Source organism: Cyprinus carpio, unplaced genomic scaffold (genome assembly GCF_018340385.1).
Source record: "Cyprinus carpio isolate SPL01 unplaced genomic scaffold, ASM1834038v1 S000006635, whole genome shotgun sequence".
Taxonomy (NCBI): Eukaryota; Metazoa; Chordata; class Actinopteri; order Cypriniformes; family Cyprinidae; genus Cyprinus; species Cyprinus carpio.
This window is the reverse complement of record NW_024879264.1, coordinates 88,886-113,018: the sequence shown is the minus strand read 5'-3', so window position 1 is coordinate 113,018 and position 24,133 is coordinate 88,886. Positions and strand designations below refer to the sequence as shown.

The following is a 24,133-nucleotide window of genomic DNA, read 5'->3' as shown; positions in this document are numbered from 1 at the left end:
TTCAGAGTGAAAATAAGTAGGGCAGGATGTGAGTTTGTTCATCAGGAAATTGATTATATGGGAAAACGTAAATCGGGCCAATTTCTGGATTTTGCTGTTGACTTTAAACGATGCAAAGTTTGTAGAGCATCAACCTTTCATGGGGATCACCATAATCTGGATGCAGCACTGTCCTCCAAATCTTAGTTTTAAAACTGCACAGCTTTCATGCTCTGGGGCTGAAATCAAAGAGTTTCCGATGGCTATTTTGTGTATAAAGCATATTTGGATAAATGCATGCATGGATATGATTGAAAGAAAATAAAAAAAGGCAATTATTTCGAAAAAACTGACTGTGATTGACATAGACATGAAACGTTTTGAAAAAAAAGTCCTTGATAAACTAACTAGTACCTTTGTTCCATAGGGACCATGATTTACCACATCATGGAAACAAACTTAATGAATGGAATGATGCCCACATTGCCACTATATATCTCTATTTGTGGGTGTGTGTGTGTGTGTGTGTTGTGTGTGTCTTTGTCCAGACAAGACAGAATTATTACCTATTCGTTAAAACTGATTAAAGTTGAAATGTTTAAACCACAGAAGATTGTAACATTTAATCCTACATTTACTGCTTGAAGTATAGACTGGCCTACCAAATTTTTTTTTTTTTTTTTTTTTTTTTTTGTTTTTGTTACACGCAGCACGCACTTTTTCAAAATCTACAGCAAATGACTTACTGCTACCACGTCTTTTGTCTCGAGCAGCAATATTTTGAGAACCAGCCGTATCAATTTATTCAGCAATCACTTTCACCTCCTTTAAACTCTTAAATGCTTACCTGAATAACAAATGCTTTAAAATGTGATGAGACACCACAAATTTCATTTCTGAACAGGATTTAAAACAAAACAAACCATCCTAATCCTTGTCAACGAGGGAGGGAAATGCAAAACAGGACCATGCGACATTTCTCTTCAACAAGACATCGATACTTAAGTATGTTACAGACCATAGTAGAGAAAACTGCATTTCGTTTGCCTTGTACCTTGACATGTACAATGACAATAAAATGGAATCTAATCTAATCGACTCTAAATAACACCTCCACATACCTTAAACTATATTTACAAAACATTTTTAAACAGTTTAGTTTTCTTCTTCGTCAGAGCAAATGTGAAGAACTTTTTATAGACCAATTTTGGAGGAGACAGCACAGTGACATCACATGCAGCTGGCCAGAAAAACAGTGGGAACCAACAGAGATGGGGTAATACTGGTTAAAATCCATGGAATACAGAGAAGAACAAAAAAAAAAAATATATATAATATATATAGATAATATAGTATATAGTGATATATATTAATATATATTATTATATATAATATATATATATAGTGTTTGATTTATTCTTTTTTGCCTTTTGGATGGCAAGAACGGAATGCAACATAATTTCTTTATAGAATATTGGTGCAGCAAGATTGCGCATTTGAAGCTAAATGTAAGAACTTTAAATGGCAAGACTATGGATGAATCCTGCGATTATTATCCTACCTATGAAAGCATAAATTTGATTTAAACAATAGGTCTACATAATATTCACATATGCAGTTTATTAGGGGACATCTTGTATTAGCCCTGCAGTTACAGTCATGCAATAGGCCACTATTTAAACATATTCACCGCTTTTACTCTCTCCAATTCTGTCCTTTTTTTTTTCCTCTCCGCAAATGCAAGTTTAAATCTCCTACTTTCTAACGTTTATAACGCCGTTTAATACTCAAAACTCAATTTAACTCAACAATTGCAAATTTGTCAATTCTGAGGGAAAAAAAAGCCAGAATTGTGGTTTTGTGGAGTGGTGATTATGGGGAGAGGGGAAAAGAGAGAATGACGAGATGATTTGTGAGATATTATGCTCATAATTGCTAGAAAAAAAGTCATAATTTTTAAAATTCAAACTCAAGTTCACCTTTTTTATTATTTTATTCCATGGCTTCCGTAGACTGCTACTTTAAACGGTAATTTTCTGCCACCAGATAGGCTCCGCCCTCAAAAAAAATTCAGCACTGTTTGCAAACACCAAATTGTTCTATAGGTTTATGCTTAAAAGAACAAATAAGCTTGACACACAGATGGTTAAACGTTATTGCATATATAGCATAGAAAGGTGTTGTTAATTCTGGAGAAATTAATTTTCTTAACTTAAAAGGATAGTTCCCCCCCAAAATTAAAATTATTTCATTATTTTCTTAACCTCATGTGATCATGTTTTTCTAGACAGCAGCTGTAGTGAGATGTCCTGAGGTCACTCTGAATGCCTTCACTAGTTGTTAAAAAAGTGTAAAGGTTATAAACTTACAGTACATTAAGTTATAAGGTTCCATCTAGTCCATGGTGGACCCTGTCATATGTGACATTGAGCGATGATTCAGCAGAAAGCTCTAGATGCATGTGTGTCCTCCTTTATATATTATGATTTGCCAAGTGAAATCAGAAAATAAAATGCAACCAAATAGATAGCAAAGATATGGCTTTTTTATTTTTTTTTTTTATTTTTTTTTTTTAATGCTGTCAGTCAAACAAGATTCTAACTCATGATTTAGTGACTTTGTTTCTCAAGGCAAGAAAATGCCACATCATCTCATGCTCAAATCAAAGGCTGACAAATCCTAGAATCATTTCGGACTACAACCATAAATAGTGAGGAGAATTAAGGTTAGGCCTTCACTAATAGGATTCTGACACACACACACGCACGCACGCACACACACACTGCTGTACAACCCTGACCTTTGTGCTCCTATCTAATGCATGCATAGTAAACCATGCACATACTGCAGAGCTCAGTGGCAAACATATATGTGCACATGTGTAGTGAGGGTCAGGTTAGCCATTCTCTGGTGGTTTTGTGGTTAATTCAATTGAAAGCAAAAATCCAAAGAAAGTGCTTTTATTAAACAGATAAGGACTAATAAACAAATTACCGGAATAATTTGTCCAATCTGCTTTAGAATGTAAAATCACTGTTTCCATGGACAATATTTCCTGTCTGGCAGTGTTTAATTAGAGTCCCCAATGACAGTAAGTTGGGTTAATCATTAACTACATCATCTGATTAAAAGTAATTAATAAAATTTTCCTTAATAGACATCACACTCACCTTTTCACGTTCATAGAAGACTTTCTCTGACAGATTACTCCAGCACTTCCATCTGGGGCCTGTGTCAAGGGTGATGTCCCATAGTAGTGTGTTGCTAGGTGTGCCTGTACGGAAGCGCACATCCCCTTTTTTACCATGGCTCTGTTGAGAATAAAAAACACAAACTGAAGGAATATCCTAATTATATTTAGTATCTAGTATCACTTTCAACAAGTTTGTGAGTTATGAATAGATTTCAGAGTGTTTAATGGTAAAACAAACAAACAAGTTAGTTACTGGTTAAACTAATAACACAACAGGTCTTTCACACTATCTCACACATTGTTATGAAAAAGAATTTGAGTTGGAAAATCGAAATAATATACTCGTTATAACTGTGATAATGTGGTGTACCCCAGGCTTGATTATGTGCCCCTTTTAACCTTTATAGGTTTCCACTGGTGTAAATTAATTAGTGTAACATCTCCTTCAAGTATGTAACATACGTTTATCAGTTTTGGCATTTTCTGGAAATCAAATCCTTGTCTTGCCATAGCTAGCAACATGCTCTGCTGTTTGAGCTACAGGAACACCATGGTGTAACCACTACATGATTGTATAGCCCTACAGTATATTTAAATGTAAAAACAGGGCTTTGTATTCCCCAGTTGCTGGAACATTGTTTTCAAACGTAATTACTTGTATTAGATTATGTATATCTTATATACAGTATTTAGACAATTAAAGACTACTTTTTTGTAAAAGTTGACATTCAAAAGTTGATTTGGAAGTGTCAGTTTTTGCATTATTATTCTGGTTAAACTGGACACAGGGAAAGTATACTAGCTACATATTATAACTTGATCAGTCACATGGAAGGAATCAGAATAATTATTGATTCAGGGCAACCAGGGGGATATTCCAAAAAAATATATTACTGAGTGTTTACATACCACAGAAATGTGGTCTGTGGTCAAGTCCTTTGAAAAACCCCACATCGCTGTCAGTGATTTGACAGATTCAGATTCCAGTAGCTTTATTGGCATGGTAAAAAGACTGTACATTGCCAAAGCAATGATAGTGCTCTAATCCAGTGGTGTTGAGCATTATCCAATTTACAGGCAACAATGGGGCAGCAAATCAGGCAGTGATTGACAATGCTCTGATCCAATGGCATTAAGCATTTCAGACTGACAGTACTCTAGCCCAGTGGTGTTAGGAGGGCACCGGGGGGACCAATCATGTTCAGTGAGGGGTGGGGGAGTGCTGGGAGGTTCAAGAGGGGCTCTAGCCACCAGGCCACTCCCCTGTGCAGGGCCTTGGGTTCCATCCTCATTGGAGAGCAATGCTTGTGTTTCTATACATACCAGGTTTGCGTGTGTGGGTTATGTGGTATGGCAGGGGGAGACGAGCCTAAGGATGTTCTGTTCAAAGGAGTGTAAAAGCTGAGGCTGACAGTGTGGTTTCCAATACAGGGGCAAAGAAAAGGATGCTAGTCTCCGTTCCCTTACAGAGGACAGGAAATCAATGACATCCACATCAGACCCACTTAACCAAGCCTGGACAGTCACAACAACCCAGACCTACACACATTCCACACACATGAATAAACAAACTCTCCCCCCAAAAGCTTCATTTCATTATTCATTAGATCACACAAAGAAAAGAAACAAACAACTGAAATGAGACACTTTGGCCACATATTGTATAATCCAGTTGTTCCTCTGGTCAAACATAGCAGCTCACAGAAGTCCCTTTGAGGTTGTCTGAGGCAAATGACAACAGCTAGAGTTCCTGTTCCTCCCAAACCTTTACAAAGTGTCACACTGACCCCATATCACACTATAATCAGAATAATGTATCAATATAATTGATCATACAACTGCAAAATTATTTACCCACGGGGTACAGGAAGTTTGTCAGCTCAATACTGTCAAAATCCTGTTTAGCTCAAGGGACCATTAGAGCTCCTGGAATAGATTCTAAAAGCTTCCCGAGAACCAAATATAGCCACACAGAGTGGCATAGAGAATATCAATATAAGCATAATGATAAAAAGTTGTTACAAAACATGACTGCTCATATGTCGATCCATTTTTGTGTTTTCATCATGTTGCTGAAGAGTCTTTTTTCCTCCATGAGTGCCTGTCTTAAATACTGGGGTTATAAAATTCCATAGGCAAGATGTTACTCTGACAGGGGCTGTACTGAAAGACCCTAGCTACCTGCCTGTTTGACTGCTTGGGTAATCGGGCCAGATTTTGCTAAAGGGCATTCGAACATATACACATAATCATGTTTGCAAACATATAAGCACAGGGAAGATTACATTATGTTGATTTTATTAATGAAAACAGCCAGATTTGTGTATTTTGTGCATGTAATACAGGGCTAAGGTTATGTGTGGGTTGTTTAAAAAATATGATCTTTTTGTGTTCAAAATTGTTTGTGTGTGTGTGTGTCCCACCATCTGTAATCTGTTCTTTTAAGATGTAATCACTGTCTCGAGTAAAGAGCTCATGGAAGCACTAATCTTGGCATTGATAGAGAAGATTCTAGGACTACTCAGATGTAAAACCAGATTTGACCCTCCCTTTCTTCAACAAAAATGTTTAATCTCTCACAATATCTATTTTTCTTTTGTCATCTTTCCCCTGCAAGTATCTGATTCAGGCTTCCCTGGTGAAGTTCACTCCTCTCTGAAGGACATTTCTTCATCTTACCCCTGCATGAGTGTTTTTTTGTTTGTTTGTTTTGTTTTTTTGCTGCGGCTGCTGATAGACTGTACCATCTTTCTTTTTCTTTAAGCCCTGTTGCTCTTGCCACTTGATCACCGTTGCCTTAAATCTCAGTCTGTCCACAGCCAGCTTTCCTCTTTACAGCTCACATCAGTCACTGCCTTCTCTTCTCTTCTCTTCTCTTCTCTTCTCTTCTCTTGCAAGTATCTGATTCTCATTTTCACTCCTACTAGATGCATCAAGTGAGCCAAGAAAATTTTTAATGCAACATATTTTATGTTTCAATATTAACTTTTGATTAGAATTGTGTTGTTATAAACCAACATCTAATTCCTATTTTTAAATACTAGATGCTTGCTTGTATATTTATGTTTGTGCAAAATAAACAAGTGTCTGTCATTTGAAGCATAGTGTCTGTCATTTGAAGCATATCGGTGGTAAATGGGCATTTATTTGTTTGTGATGAGGCTCAGACATACAGTGACAATAACAAGACATAAAAGACATAGACAGAGCATTATATACAAATAAGTGGCAGTAACAGATACAATAAAGGTAGACAGTGTTAAGAGTTATAAATATTCATAAGTAGTCCTGAGGGTACTAATATGATTATTTTGGGTAGAGCGGTTTATCAAATGTCATTGTAGAGTGACGCATGGCTACATGAAGGAAAATTAAAGTGGCAGTGCAGATGCCGATTGTATTCCTGAGTAGAGCGATGTCCAAAATGTCATTGTAGAGTGTCACAGAGCTACATGAGGAATATTAAAAAGTGGCAGTGCAAGTACAATAAAAGTAAGCATAAGAGCGGCATGTATTCCGGTTTTAGATGAAGGATAGCTGGTTGTTAAGCAGTCTGATGGCTTGAAGATAGAAGCTGTTCTTCAGTCTGGTTGTCCTTGATTGGATGGATCGTAAGTGTTTGCCTGATGGCAGTGTGGCAAACAGGTGATGAGCAGGATGAGTGCGGTCCTTGATGATGCTGCGAGCCTTTCTCAAGCAGCGAGTCTGATAGATGTCCTGTAAGGCTGCGAGTTTATGTCCAATGATGAGCTCTGCAGTTCTCACCACTCGCTGAAGAGCTTTGCGGTCGAAAGAAGAGCAGTTGCCGTACAATACAGTGATACAGCCAGTCAGAATGCTCTCTATAGTGCAGCGGTAGAAATTTGACATGATGTTAGAGGAGATGCCAAACCTCTTTAGTCTCCACAGGAAGAAGAGACACTGACGGGCTGTTCTCACTATGATCTCTGAGTGTAGGCTCTAGGAAAGATCCTCAGAGATGTGAATGCCAAGGAACTTGAAGCTCTTAACTGTCTCAACTATCTTTCCACTGATGTGAATGGGAACATGACCCTCTCTCTGTGACTTCCTGTAGTCCACGATCATCTCCTTGGTCTTGCTGACGTTTAGAAAGAGATTGTTATCAGCACACCATGCTGTGAGTGCATTAACCTCATCTCTGTAGGATGTCTCATCACCATTAGTGATGAGTCCTAGGATAGTTGTATCGTCAGCAAATTTGAGGATGATGTTGGAGCTGTGTTTAGCAGAGCAGTCATAAGTGAACAGGGAGTACAAGAGAGGACTGAGTATACATCCCTGTGGGGCGCCAGTGCTGAGTGTGAGTGAGGAGGATGTGTGATTGGGCAATTCTAACCACCTGGGGTCTGCCGGTCAGGAAATCCAGGACCCAGTTACATAAGTGACTGTTAAGACCCAGATCTTTCAGTTTGGCTATAAGTTTGGTAGGGATGATGGTGTTAAATGCAGAGCTGTAATCAACGAACAGCATCCGCACATAGGTGTCTCTTCCTTCCAAGTGTTCCAGGGCAGAGTGTATGGCCATTGCAATGGCATCATCAGTGGATCTGTTTGAGCAGTAAGCAAATTGGAATGGGTCCAGGGTGTCAAGCAGAGAGGAGCAGATTTGGGATTTATCTAGATGTTCGAAGCACTTCATGATGACTGATGTCAGTGCTACAGGGCGGTAGTCATTCAGGCAGGAGACTTGTTTTTTTGGGAACAGGGATGATGGTGGTTTGCTTGAAGCATGTGGGGATCACTGTTAGTCTCAAGGAGAGGTTGAAGATGTTGAATACATCTGGTAACTGGACAGCGCAGGCCCTCACGACATATCCATGTATGCCATCTGGACCTGGAGCTTTACGGCCGTTGACTCTCTTGAAGGCATTACTCACTTCGAGTGTGGTTAGAACCAGCGCAGGCCCTCACGACATAGCAGGTATTTTCACAGCAGGGAATGTATTGCCTGTCTCAAAGTGAACATAGAATGTATTGAGCTCATCCGGTAAGGAGGCAGACAAAGACACACCACTGCTTTTCCTTCCTTTGTAGTCAGTGATATAGCACAAACTGATCCACATGCATTGGGGGTCAGAGCCATGGTATTCTGACTCCACCCTGTCCCTAAAGTCTCTTTTGGCTGATTTGATGGTTCTCTGAAGGTCATACCTGTACTTCTTGTAAGCAGTTATATCCCCAGAGTTGAAGGCAGAAGTTTGTGCTCTTAATTTGGCACGCACCTCACCGTTGACCCATGGTTTTTCTGGTTTGGAAATGATTTAACATTAATGGATGGAACAACATACTCTGTGCATTTGTTAATGTAGCATATCACAGAATCTGTGTATTCTTGGATGTTGTCTTCTGCTGCATCTTGAAACATCTGCCAGTCTGTGGATTCAAACTCACCAAACGTGTAAACAGTAAATGACAGTAGAGACAATTACTGTATAATGTTACAAAAAATATTTCAAATAAATTCTGTTCATTAAAGAATCCTGAAAAAAAAAAATGTTTCCACAAAAAAACTGTTTTTCAACATTGACAATAATAAGAACCATTAATAAAAATTAAGCAGCAAATCAGCATATTAAAATGATTTCTGGAGGATCATGGGACTCTGAAGACTGTAGTAATGATGCTGAAAATTTAGTGTTCTGATCATTGGAATAAATTACATTTGAAATATATTCAGACAGAAAACAGTTATTTTAATAATATTTCACTATATTGCTATCTTTATTTTTGAATCAATAAATGCAGTCTTGATGAGTCTTCTTTCCAAAAACATTTAAAAACCTTAATTATTCCAAACTTTTGACCACCAGTAAATAACATTAAACAAATCATTATATACAGTTAATATGAACTTTTTTGGGCCATCTACTTGGGGCTGCCACTGTTGCCCCTCAAAAAATGAATGTACATTTCGTAAAGTACATTAAGTCCACACTTATCCCTCTCTGACAATCCCCTGAAACATCTGTTCAAGACTGACATTTAACACTCCAAACCAAATCAGTCCATTTGACCTATGGAGACCAAAGAACTTGTGAAACATCCATCCCAAATCATCTCCTGTCACTGTTGAGAATCTCACAGTATTTTGGTAGAGGGTATATCAGAGTGAGCTCGACATCTGATATTACACGTCTATTTGTGAGTCCTTTTTCAATTATCCATCATACAACCCTGACATTTCACATAATGAATGTAGGCTTTGAAATGTCATGCACATACTCAAACACGTACAGATAATGCCAGAGAACCATACTGAGAATATTAAATGAACAAGTAGTGGTGAAAACACGTGTGTCTAGAATTAACAATCACCAAGTGCCAAATGTAAGGAACAATGGGATAAAGAAATGCCATTGGCTTATACTGAGTAAATGGTGCCATTTGTGGTCCATTTACATTTGCATTTCTGAGAAAATGCTGAATTATCTGTTCAACTTTTTTTTATTCTTACCGTTCCTTATTTTGAAAATAATGGTTTGATCTTTCTGGCATTATATTTGATGGAGTGGCTTTCTATGACAGTGTTGAATTATACTTTGGGGTTGGAATATTGACTATTGATTACTGACTTGTGGGAAGGTCTATTAAGAAAAGAGCAGGTTTTGTGACTGTAAAAAAAAAAAAAAAAAAAAAAATAAATGTATTTATGCATTGAAATTATTCCTGATTTACTGTGGACATTGCCCAAAGCTGTCATTTCATAGGGATCAATATTAAAGCCCAAATTTATTCATTTTTCCCCTGGATTTTCTATTAACAAACCCTTCCTGAATACTTCAAAAGCCTTACCACAGCATTTAGCAAGACAGACAGATGAAAACCCCAAATGGGGTTTCTCATCTGTCAAATGACATCAAACATTTCTAATTATTCTCACAGCATTTGAATTATGAAAAGACTATTATGAAGAATTATGAAGATTCACTCATTTAATCAAAACAATCACTGAGCAGCAGTTTATCTTTCCTGCCTCACAGCCTCCTAATTTATGACCAGCTGTAATGCAGCTGTGACACGTGTCACTTCCTGCGTGATAATTTATGAGCATGACTACAGATGAAATTTATCATGGTGATTCCTAATGGGCCTTTTGACAGATTTTATGTGACGAAATTCCAATGAGGAGGAGAAGCTATTTTTCAAAAGGCTTGATTGGGTGAAGAGTTTGCAATGATTGATCCCTGTGTGATTTAGAACCCAAAATACAGAGCTGAGAAAGCAGTAACATATCAAACACATCATTCATGGAAATAATAAATTCATGGCTGTACACATCATTTTACACACCAATTTACTAATCTAATATAAGCATATCCTTGTGAAGATGTATACCTTAGTTTAGTCCTTAATATGGAAATAATATTCTTTAAACTAATATATTTAAGTGTGATCTGAATATAATGTTGTCACACTAAAAAGATGACACTTAATTGCATGTTAAGTCCAATTAAATGAAAATGTATTAATAGTTCAAACTGATATAAAATACAATTAGTTGAACTTTAGAGTACTTTTTTGACCCACTTGAGAAGGACTTAACTTTATATGTAATTTCATAATTTACAAAAGTTTTATTGTTCTTGAAATATGGTTAAAATGTACTGCCTAATGTACTGACATGTACTGAAAACTAAGATACACTTGAATGTTATTTCTGTTGAAAATGTTAACATTATTATACAATTAAACACTATTATTTAACATTTATACAATGAACAAACACCCGGAGCAGTGGGCAGCCTGCTCAAGGGCACCCTCAGTCGTGGTATTGCTGGCCCGAGACTCGAACCCACAACCTTAGGGTTAGGAGTCAAACTCTCTAACCACTAGGCCACAACTTCCCCACTCATAATGATTTAATATGTATTTTGAGGTAAAACTTTGAATTTGACATTATTACACAGTGCATTTAAAAAAAGTGTACTTAAGTGTACTAATAAACATAGTCATAAAAGTGACCTCTCTTTGAAAGGGAGAGTTAAAGGGATAAATGGAAATTGTTGGTAAGCAAACAATTGCTGGTAGCCATTGACTTAGTGTTTCATAGTATTGTTATGGAATTATTATTATTATGGACGTCAGTGGCTAAGAGCAACTGTTTGGTTACCCACAATCTTTAAAATATCTTCTTTGCTGTTCAACAGAAGAAAGAAACATGCAGATTTGGAATGACTTGAGGGTGAGTAAATGATTATTTTGGGGTATATGACTATTCTTTTTTGGGTGAACTATACCTTTAGGTACACTTAAGTGGATTTTTATTTCATTAACATTATATTTTCTACAATTCTTTAAGTACAATTTTTAAAAATATACTGTATACGTAAAGTACACTACAAATGTACTGTGCATTCAATACAATAAGCAGACTATTGTTTACACAATAGTAAGCAGCCATTTGTTCCTCTTTCCCTCTGTCACAAACATTAGGTCCATCATTTTGAGAAGATATCAACGAAGCATAGACAAGCAAATAAATACATCACAAACGGACTCCCGGGAGGGGACCAGCAGACAGAGACCACGGAGGAAGGAGACAGGAGGGACCTGGTTAGAGTTAGAGAGGGAGAAAGCAGGAAGGAGCACAGCCATAACAGACCAAGTTGGAGCCAACGGTGGGAAGAGCCATGGAGGAGGAATGGCCGTCGACTCCAGGGGGCCGATCCACGGCAGCGGAGCAGGTGGAGGAGGAGCCCAAGGCGGAGAGGAGAGCCGAAGAGCCAGGATGACGGGAAGGATCCGGAGGTCCAAGGTGGAACTGATGGCACCGGCGACTGATGCAGAGATGGTGACGGGGAGGATGTGGATGGGGGATGAGAGAGTGGGGACTGAGGTGGAGCCGAGGGGATGAAGGAGCCTGACAGAGCCAGAGGTGACTGAGTGAGAGAGAGGAGTGGAGGCCAGAGGAGTGGGGTGGTAGACGCCAGACCAAGGCGGAGCCGGAGGACGAGGGACAGGGAGGAGCTTGTGGACTGCCGGGCCACGGCGGAGAGGAGGGAGCTAGGAGCCATGGTGGAGCCGACAGGTCAACGGGTCGAGGCAGACTCCAGGCCTCAGAGGCAGGAGGCGGAGGTGAGGGAGACTCAGAGAACGGCGACGCTGGAGGATGGCAGTCCCAAGGAGCTCGCACTGCAATGATGGTGGGCTGAGGGCGAGCAGAGGGGCTGCCAGACGACAGCGGTGGAGGAGGCAGGAGCGGGTGGGAGGGCGGGCATTTTCTAGGAGCCGACGCTGGAGTGAGCTCTGGGGCTGGAGCAGTGTTAATTTCGTTAACGAAGACGACGACGAAAAATATTCGTTAACAAACATTTTTTCTGTGACTAAGATGAGACGTTGACAAGCTAAAAATAATATCTGATGACGAAATTATGATGAAATTTATGCCACATCTTTGTTAACTAGACGAGTCTGGACTAAAATGTTATTTGAGGGACTATCGGACATTCAAAATGCATCCTATAGGCTACTGTCCTTCAAAATGTGCGTCCCTGTCATTGCATTGTGATCGGATAAGGGCCGTTTGCATATCTAGTCAATAGCAGCCGCAGTGGATGGATAGGCTAATAAAACACGAACTAGCGATCTGAAACAATGGCCTCAGCACCCGAAGGGGTAGGGATAAGGTAACCAGATGTCCTGTTTTTCCCGGGAGTCACAATTCGTTGTCGATTAACTTAAAGTTAGTGAAGGCGTGATAGGTGGAATCGTGCTGATAGAAGTGTTCTCTCGCACGCGTGCACGCTCCACTTCCTCAGTTCTCATATACAGTGCACGATCAGTTCTCAGCACTCAAACACACACAGCAGTCCAAATGTATGTCGTGTAGAGCAGGGGTCAGCAACCTACTGCACGTGTGCCAACAGTGGCACGCAGAGGGATAAGCGCTGGCACCTGAGCAATTGGAAAAACTACATACTGACGTACATTTTGAGGTAATAATTTATCATAGTCACACAGCCTGTTAGGAGCTATAAATACTGTTAAAGTGTGAGTGTGCGCTAGTCTACGGATGCGCGTGTTACGGCTGCACATACTAGGTGCCTCAGATCATAGCCTCAGCATCATCGGTCTAACAGCGCTCGTCAGTGTCAAAATGAATGAGATGGCCAATCAAATCAAAGTAGGCGGGGCTTCCTGTTGACAGAAGCAGAGCGCGAAGCGTCAGTTTAACGTTTAAGAGAGCGAGGTAGTTTGAAGGTGCAGATTGTTTGATTTTGGTGAACTTTAAAGAGTACGTTTTACGATAGAAATGTTAAATGACTGACAGCTATATCCAGTGATGCAAATTTTCTGAAATATGGCCATTCTGAGAGAGAGAGAGAATGAATTTTTAACAAAACATTTATTTACAATTCTTATATACCACTCAACACAATTTCAACACAACAACCACAAAAATTCACATTACATTAGTAATACTCATTGTAACACACAAGAAAAAATTAAAATGTCATCTACAACAGAGCAAACTGCATCATTATAACACCACTGGTTTGAAAAAAAACTCAAGTCTTTCATCATCTTATAAAACTTAAAATCAATCCATACTCTTGATTTTTATCCTGTTTTTTTAAGATAGATATAACTTCACATCCTTCTGACCCTTCAATTTTGTTCCTCCTACTTAAATATATTGCCATTTTTCGCTTCACCTATAATGAAATTTAATAGTTGACATTTTATTCTATTTTTTTGCTGCATATGGATAGCCAAGAATAAAAATCTGAACAGTAAAAACTTCATTTAAACTTCTAAACAACAATTTAAGAAAGTCAAAAAAAAAAAACCAATCTTGTACACTCCATAAAACAATGAAAAATTGTCTCCCTTTTTTCACAAAAGGACACACATTACATACATTTGGGTTAATTACACTCACAAAAGAGTTAACAGCAACTGCGCCGTGTAAGATTCTCCATTGGAGATCCCCCACTCTCTTTTCTAAAGGGGGTTTATACAAAATTCTCCACCCAGGTTTTTACATTTGTATCAAAACCTAGTTTGTCTCTCCAAACAGTCTCTACTCTCCCCATTTAAAGTTTTCTTATTTAAAACCTTAACACAACTTCTATAAATTTTTTTCCTGTCAGCCTCATGAAAGCTTAAGTCTTCTATGTTCTCCAACATCTCCCCGTTAGCTCCTTTAAGATCAGGAGTAATGTATAACTCTGGAAAAGGATCCTTCTTATTTGGAAACACCTTTCCTTCACCGTAACTCAACAGGAGAGACTTTTCTTCTACTGTCAGTTTCTGTTTTAAAAACCTCCAGCAGTTTCCCTGCTAACCTTTCAGATTTTAAACTTAAACAAGAGGCTACCCCTTCTGAGTTATTTAACTCAGGACCCCCTGCAACTATTAGATGGATGAAGTTGAACTTTTCTTGTTAACGCTAGAGAGAGAGAGAGAGAGAGAGAGAGAGAGAGAGAGAGAGAGATGTATAAGAGAGAGATGTCTGTCTCTCTCTCTACAAACAATACAGCTGAGTTTAGTTACTTAAGACAGCGATTTTTTACCCCCCCTCGTTGCTGAGAAATATAATGTAGCAATTCAGTATCGATTAATAAAAGTCGCGTGGCAGCGCTGACAACAAGTTTCTGAGCTTTTGAATGTTACTTTTTGCACATCGATCTCAAATCTCTGTGTGTGCGTGGTGTGTGTGTGCATGCGCACATCAATTAATACAGCGTATTAATAGAACAGTGATTAAACTGAACAGTTTTAATGCATTAGCTTTGTCTCTCACACACACACATACAGTAGTGTTCAGTATGGTCTTATTTGGGGGGGGGGGGTCAGTATTTCATGCATGCCTTCCGTCTTAAAAGGACAGTATTCCAAATTAAATACCTATCTGTCATTAATGTTAACCAACAAAAGATGTTAAATAAATGTATATATGTTAAGTAAAACCTACTGTATCTGAAAAAGGAGTTTAATTTGTATCTCTAAGTTTGTATCTCGGAGTTTAATATCTCTGAGTTTAATTTGTATTTGTCTTATTGTGCTTTCAAGAATAGTCAAGAATAATCGAGAGAGTCTTTATTAATCCAACACAGGGTAAATCCAACATGGAACAGGAGGAAGACACACGTACTGACTTGTAGACCCGACAAACACAGACTGAAAGGACATGGGTTGTAAAGACAGGCTAACTAGGAGCAGACAGGTGCATGTAATTACTACATTAATGGGGACATGGAACACATGGGAAAGAAACTAGACACACTAGACACTATTGCACCACTGAGCTAGTGCACTGTCATTTTTTAAGTGATCATATGTGACTTTAGATTCACATGTCACATTGAGAGATCCTGAGGGGAGGCTATGATAACAACAACAACAACAACAACAACAAAACAAATCCTTTAGGCCCAATACTAATGATATATTGTTCATTTCTACTACATTTTCATCACCATTAAAACCACCAGTGTTATATCACAATATAATATGTCAAACCTCACCTAAGCTCACATCTGTTAATATCTCAGTGCTTCAAGGGCAACTAAGCAATTGTTCATTATTTCATAATAGCGTCAGTTAATGAAAAGTATCTATTGACCATCTGGACGGAACCATTTTTAAATTAATTAATGGATAACAGGCAGAAATGTAATCATGTTTGTGTGCATTTAGATATTTTGGGATTGCAGAAGAAATCAATCGAGAAGAAAGAGAAGAGAAGAGAAGAGAAGAGAAGAGAAGAGAAGAGAAGAGAAGAGAAGAGAAGAGAAGAGAAGGCAAGGCACGTCTCGTGGGACAGTTGTCCTCAGTGAGTTTGCAGTGACTGATGTGAGCTGTAAAGAAGAGAGCTGGCCATGGACAGACTGAGATTTAAGGCGACAGTGATTAAGTGGCAAGAGCAACAAGGCTTAAAGAAAGAGAGAGATGGTATATCAGTGCAAAAAAAAAAAAAAAAAAAAAAACACTCTCATGCAGGGTAGATAAAGAAATGTGCTTCAGAGAGGACTGATCTTCACCAGGGAAGCCTGACTCAACAGAGATGGATGTTAAGAATGAAGGAGATTAGGGGGAGGTGTAGGCAAGAACAACAGGTCCAGCTGTCCTCTAGGACCTTAAAAACACAGATACAACCTGACATGTGAATATAAAATGGTCCACACATGGTAAGAGTGCACATATATGATCATAAATCACAGAAATAAAGCAGCATTACAGGTGGACCTTGATTTTGAAAAACAATACTCATTAAAGTCTACAACTGGCATCTTAAATCTCCTCAGTCTTCTTAATCTTCTTAATTTAATTTTCTGAGATTTCCCACATTTCTCAGTGCTGTAATCCACCGCATCACAAGCTCGTAAACATCTCAAATGAATTTCTTTAAAGAGGAGTTAATGTTTAGCCATTAATGAGTGACATTCATTTTATTGTTCGATGATGAACACATTTTTGAATTTCTGAATTAAAATGAAAACTTTAATATACGGACATAAAGTCAGAATATCATGATGTTAAAATCCTGCTTAGATAATAATAAAGAACATTAAAATAAAAGGCTCATTAAAAAGGCTCATTCTTAATATTTGAAAAATATTTCTCCCCCAAACTGAAATCAGGGTAATCAGATCAGCAAGTTTCTAGAAAATATCAGATAATTTTACTAGATGGCAAGGTTAGTTCAGGTTGTCAAACTGAGCAGCTTTATTTCATTTCTATCATTCATGGTGAAAGAAACACACAGTAACAGTACAACATCAACCACCTTAATCTAAATCATTTCATTTACACACCCAGAGAATATTTGAAAACAAGTTGTCAATCAGACACAAACTTCAGTTCTACAAATGTAACTTGGGTACAAACATATAACTGCAAATTCTGTTAGTAGACTTAATTACACACACTGTCCCAAACCCGTTTGGCACAATTTTACAGAATGTCTGAGTATAAACTAAGCATAACTCAGATTAAAACCCAGCTGATGGGTAATGAGTGGTGATACTTTTTATGAGTGGTGATACTTTCAGCATGACAATGAATGCGCAGCCAAAGCATTCAGAGAGGAGAGAAGCAAAGAAAATCTTTTTGCATATAATCTAAGGGATTAAACGTGCATGTCTTTTTTTCAGCCATATAGCTAGATGCTCAAATCTGCACAATGAGCTTTACAGACTCTGTTCCCAGACTTGATGACCCCAGTGTTCTGCAGTCAGAATAACAGCTCAGAATATCATTGAATGTTATTATCATGACATGTACTTCTCCACTCTACACTGATAATCTGCACTGCTTCCAGAAAGGATGATAACATTACTGGTATTTTCAGGAAAAATGCATGTTTCCAGTTTATTGGTATGTTTCTCATAGAGCATTAAAGTTGTGGTTTCTGCTTAGCATTAAAATGCTGAGAAGAAGTGAACTAAAAAGGGGGAAACCCTTCTGGCAAAAATCTCTGCGAGAGACTTACCTGAGGGAGAAAGTATCCATGTTGGCTGAGCTCCTCACATAGACATAAAAGGAGGCAATATCAGTCTTCTTAAGTGGTTTTGAGGAAGTCTGGATGACCACAGCCTCTCTCAGTCTGAGAACGGACACTGGCATGTTCCCCTGTTTGACCTGCAGGAGTCGAACACTCCCGATCCTCTGCATGGGGGTCACAGGCATGTACTGTTGAGGCTGCCCAGCATTTCCAGCACCCGTATCCCACCTCTTGCCCTCCTCCCCGCTGGTTGTGCATGGGCCGTACATGCTGGGTCGGGCCTGATAATACAGCTCCACAGGATTCCCCTGGGTCGGCCCTTGTCTTTCCCGACTGGAACTGCCCTCAACTGGGCTGAACCATCCCGCAGGAGGGTCAACCTCTGCCATGCAGGTCCCATGCTCATTTCTGATGGCACAGGAGCCCCGGACCTCCTGAGTCTGCCAGAAGGCGTACACAGTCACACAAGGCAGCTCATCTCTCATTCCTTTCTCCTTCTCTCCTCTGTCCCAGTCTCTCCCAGCAACGTAAAACAGGACTCGCACTTTGGGAGAAGACGAGTAGACCCATCGGGTCAGAACAAAGGACTGGACTTTCCAATTGAGGGTGAAAACTGGTGGTGAGGGCCGGAATAACTGCACTAAGTCTAAGGGGATCTCCTGTTTGGTAGAGAGTGGGCCATAACTGGCATTGATAACAGGGAGACGTCCCGCTCGGAGCATGACAAATGGCTGTGTGTGGGTCTGCATGCTGGAATTTCGCATGATGTCCTGTCCAGCCTCTTTTAATAGAAAGTAGTCAGCATCCCATACCTGGTAAGTTACAGGAAGAAACAACGGATATGTGATTGAGGATTTGGTGGCATCAGAGATATCCTGACTGTCCAGCTCTGCAGGAGAACAAAGACACAAATAGAAAAAGAGGTAAATTAGGTGTAATGTTGTTTTCATGGCATACACTGGGTCTCTACAGTCCTGTGAACCACCAAAATGTCTCTGTTTATTTCCATACAACAATAGGAACCCAAATCTCGGAAGCTAAGCAAGGTTTGGCCTGGTAAGTACTTGGATGGGAGGCTGCCTTAAATAACAGGTGCTGTAAGTAGGTAGTTGTGTTTTAGGCTGGTTAATATTTGGATGGGAGGCTTGGTTTGGTAATCGGTGTGTTTCCACAGCAGGAACCAGGAACTAAATAAATTTCCAGGTAAAAAAAATGCCCCTCAGAAAGTCCCTGCTGGCGAGGGTAGTACTTTTTTCAAAGTTCCGGTACTTTTGGGGGCGTGACTTGGGGCACTAAACATGCTGATTGGTTGAGTTCACGCAGCACTGTGATTTCAACCACCATTTATTCTGATCATTTTCAAAATATTAGTGTGTCATGATGAAATGTAGTTTTAAAAGTATTTCAGGCGAGAATGTAGTTGTTGAAAACTCAAATCTGCGGTTTATTTATAAAGACAGCGGCTATTTAAAAATCAGTTTCGCCAATTTCGGAGACGATCACCTTCATGCGATCAGCGGGAGCTCAGAGCTTATGTATCTGCCTAGAGCAGTCTCGACTCGGCTAGACCTTCTGATATGTGCCGCTGGCTCTGATGTCTCTTTAGTGGTTAAACATAAAATATAATTTGTTTTGAGTAAATCTAACATGTAATCTATGGTCTGTATTCAACTTATCCATATGTTAAAATGAAAATAAAAAAGGCAAATTGATATAATATTCCATTTCATTGTAATGGCTGTATAGCCTATATACACATTTCCCTGAACTAAGCACATTTCTGCGGCTATTATTATATTCAAATGAAAACGAAAGGAGCCAGTGGTATTTTATATCCTATTTCGTTTTTATTGTAAATATACAGTGATGAAAAATTGCAGTAGCCATGGTCAGCTGACTGAAGTTAATCAAGTACGCTGCTGTTTACAGATTTACCGGATTCGCGTCGTCGCGGACATTACACTCCCAAGTCGAATGCGCAAAGTCTGAACTACCGAGGATTCAAGTCCAAAATCAGCGTACTTTGTATTGAGAAACGCGTGCAGACCTACGTCACCAGACTATTTGCCTAATCTTCCCAGTACTTTAGACCGCGGTGGAAACACAGAAAGCACAGGGTCTGGGGGGGGTGGGGGGGGGGGGGGGGGGGGTTCCTGGGGAAAAAAGTTTCTGGTACAAATGTTCCGGGTAATTTCGGTGGAAACGCGGCATAAGTCTCGGCCTTGGGCCTCAAATGCTGTGATAGGCTCCAGCATCTCTGTTATCACTACATAGGACAAGCAGTTTGGAGAATGGATGGATGGACATTTTGGATATCTATGATGTCTATGATTTTTCACATTTGGTTATAATCTCTGTAATCACTACATAGGACAATTATTTTGGTGATTGTTTTGATGAAAAAACACATTTGGGAGTATTAAATTAACACTTTCAACTGTATGACTTTTGTACACTTTATAACACTTAGATCAGACATTATCACACTTAGAAATGCATGTGTGTATCATGGCAACATGTCTGGCATGAAAATATTTTGAATCTCCCAATTTAAATCTCCCAACATGCCAAAGTCACACAACACTGCCTTATCACACTTAGAAATGCATGTGTGTATCATGGCTCTGCCTACACCATTGACTGTTTCTTCTAATTAAGCATTTGACCTGAACATATATTCATTTTTCCACATTTTTTGTTGAAATGTTATTCACACAGCTGAGCTCATTCAGTAAAATATAAATAATGTACAGTAAATTATCTTTAATGTATACTTAGTGTGACTTTATAAAGTATATGAAATAAGATTCTTTTATTCTTATAGCAGTCATGAATTTATAAATCATGTGCTAGATGTAATGGTTTTTTCAGTTGTGTTTCCACTGCGAGACTGGGCTGCACATAACATAAAATGCACTGTGGTTTTCTTTATCTTTCATATTTATCTCAATAAAGGTATGGTTAAAAAAATTAAATAAACTGCACTGCATGAAGACCAGATGGTATGATGAGGATTGTCAAAGGGAGCATTTTCTTTCACAATATTTCAATAACAAATAAGTGGCAGACAAGAACTGTCAAATCTTTGTCATACACTGTAACTGATTTTTGTAATTTGAACAGTATTTTACTGTAATATGTACAGTAAGATACTGTGAAATGGGTTTACCCTATTTTACTGTAAACAGCAAAGCATTATGAGAAAATATATGGTCACTACTGTAATTCAATTTTACCCTATTTTACTGTAAACAGCAAAGCATTATGAGAAAATATATGGTCTTTTTTTTTTTTTTTTTACTGTTTGATGGAAGTGGCAGTAAAAAGACAAAAGAGAAATTATGTACTGTTAACTTGACAAAAAGGGTTTGTATATGATTTCTATTTTATGCAAAGCTTAAGATATTTTAAGATTTTCACTTGTTAACAGCAAACTAACACTATTCATCGTGTCATTTTTTCATGTCGGGAGTTGGAGCCTTTTTTCTGACTGTTGGCCGGAATGCCGCCATAAATGGTGATAACATTGACTGGTGAGTAAGTTAAGGTCAGCTATATTAGTCGAAATTAACTTTAGTTAAACCGAGAAAACACGTTTGTATGTTCCGCCTCCCTTTAATGTGAGTTAGCTAATCTGGCGAGTCGTTACTTAACCTTAACAGTGAACTAATGTGAAATACTGAGGTAAAGTGCATTAGGCAACACTGCTGAAGTGGAGATTGAAAACAGTATTTTCAAGTATTTCTTTTGTTTGTTATTTTTAAAGTTTGTAGTTTGAATGTCATCTGCAATGTCGGAGGTGTATTTTGGAGCCTCTTCTTGTGAATGCCATAGAATCAATGATAACATCAACTGGTAAGTTAAGTTATAGTCAGTTATAGCCGAAGTTAACTAGTTGAAAACAGAGAAGCATAATAACTTTTCTACACTGCCCCTTTATCACAAATAAGGTAATTCTTTTCAAATGCTATTTAAGTTAGAAACGTGGACACCAATGTCGTATGTAACTTTAGAGATGGTCCCTAAATTCAGTGACGGACGTAACATAAAACAGCGCGCTAACATGAAATACTGAAGAAAACTGAGTTAGGAAACGCCGCGGTTAAGTACATCTTTTGTATTTTATTTGCAAGTTTGTGGTCTTGTGGTCATGTCTGTTAGAGTCTTTTCTTGTGATTGCCATTGAAGCAGTGCTAACAACAGGTGAGCTTCCATCAAGTACTAAATTAAACAAATTAGCCACTGGCAGCTGTTCCCCACTATCTAACAGAACGCTTGACTTTTTAAAGAGAGGAACGGGCTAGCAATATGTTAATATAGCAAGTTCTGCAGAAATGCAGAATTAGGTAACCCAAAATATTTTTTTTTTTTTTTTTTTTTTTTACATTGCATTTACATTTATGCATTTATTACATTTATGCATTTAAAGCACACATTTTATTGAGTTATCCATAGCCTGAGAATCAAACCCATTATTTCAGCATTCTAGCACTTAGCTCTACTGAATGAGAATGCATTGTAAAAAAAAAAAAAAAAACCAGGGGGAGCTTTAATGATTTTAATGTGATTGATTATCAACTAATTATGTTCCTTCCTTGTAGGTGTGTTCAGATGTAGTAACCTATATAACATTTTTATTAACATCAAAGTGCATACAGCACCAGATGGAATTCTGGAAACAGGGTGCAAAGAAAAAGCATCAGCCTGAAGCACCCCCCCCCCCACCCCCCCCCCCCCCCCCCCATGCCCACACCCCCACTCAATGGTGTTTCTCATCAGAGAGCTTGTCAAATTTGACTGGAAAAATTACTGAAATTTAACACAGCAACACAAACTAATTTCTAATGTATTATTTTATTTTGTTTATTTTTTTGTAAGGCCTGTTTTGCTTTTCAGTATGTGTATGTTTTGCCATGATACAAAGTCCCCAGGGCACAGTGGTGATGCCCTTTTTTCAGCTATAGTGCATCCAAGAGGTCAAGATTTGTAATTTGTACTTTTAAAAAGAAAATGTTTAACTATTAATAAGAATATTGTGCTCATGAGATATTGTGATTTTTATGGGCAGGGCTCTCAAAATCGCTAGCCCCGACATCCCGGGCAATTGTGCTTTCCATTCGGGCTACCAAATTCCTTCCTTGATTTGCGTTGTTCACTAGCTTGTAGGGGTAAAACAGATCATAGTTGATCTTTTGCACGTGTTTCTAAGTCTTGCTGATTTAAACATTCAAGTGTTTTAAACCATTCACGCACATTCGGAGCTGCGCGCACTCATTCAAAGAGCGCACAGAGAGCCGCGTTTCAGACAATGCGTGTACACAGAATTGATTCCTCTTTCGTGTTTTGCTGTTTCTTTGTTTATTAATGAACACATAGAAATATGTAATATTTAATGTTTATTGTAGTATGCTCGTAAACACAGTCGATTATGTCTTAAGTGAATGTAAACTGGTGAAAGAAATCTCAAGTGCATCATTGTATTGGATCCGTGCATTCGGTCTTAAAGGAGCAGTAGTCTATTAAAATACTCGCTGTTCCATTAGTGCCACCTGCTGTCAGAGAGTGACATTTGCGTCCCATTCACAAAGCTAAAATCAGACCATTCTGTTTTTACTTCAGATTTCGAAATCTAATTACAATTTAATAAAATGTATTTAGCATCTTTGTTTGGATCGTGATTAAAATGCAGTGGTTGCCTCTGATTGTAAATGAAAAAAGCACAGCCAAAGCCTTAGTTTGTTTATATGAAGAGATTTATTTTATTTTATTATTTGATTTGGGATTTGTTAAAAAAAATTCAAGTTAGTTTTATTATTTGACATTTAAATTTCAGAAAGAAATGTGCAGCATTTTGTTGGACAAATAATAAAAGGATGTCTTTTCATTTATAATTTGTCTTAAATCTCATTTTGTTAAAAAGAAAAATTGTGAGAAAATTGTGAAATCAGCTTCGTGAATAGTATCGCATTGTGAGCTGAGTGAATCGTTACATCCTTATACAGTATGCAACTAGTTTTTGCTGTGGTATCAAAGACGTATTCTGTTATTTAAATAATAAAGAACCATTTTTTTGCTCATCTGCAAAACTATCTGATCTGTTACTCAAAAATCTGATATGATAATGCAGTATTATTCGAGCCGTGGGTTTTGTGATCCGTTGCACCCCTACTCTATTGACTTGTTATTTGAAGAAAAAAAAATCACTGAAGTTTTTTAATCATGCTGATTTTGTCCGCAGTGAAGTTCAGTCGATGTCTTTATTATTATTATTATTCGGGCTACTTAAATTCATTTTGGGCTACCAAAATCTGAAGAATGTCTCCCCGAAGGACTACCACTGATTTTGAAATTTTGCAAGCCCTGATGGGATTGGGGTGGTAAAAAAACATGGACTACAGTACCACAACTGGATTGTTTTTAAAAAATGTTTAAACTTAATAAAAAACTTGGCAGTACTCATACGGTAATATTACAGTACATTATGAGAAAAT

General features: G+C 38.3%; 1 pseudogene; it reads right to left on the bottom strand.

Annotated features, from left to right (window-relative positions):
* The window catches only part of LOC122144299, a 139,619-nt pseudogene that overhangs the window by 111,524 nt on the left and 3,962 nt on the right, over nucleotides 1-24,133 (bottom strand).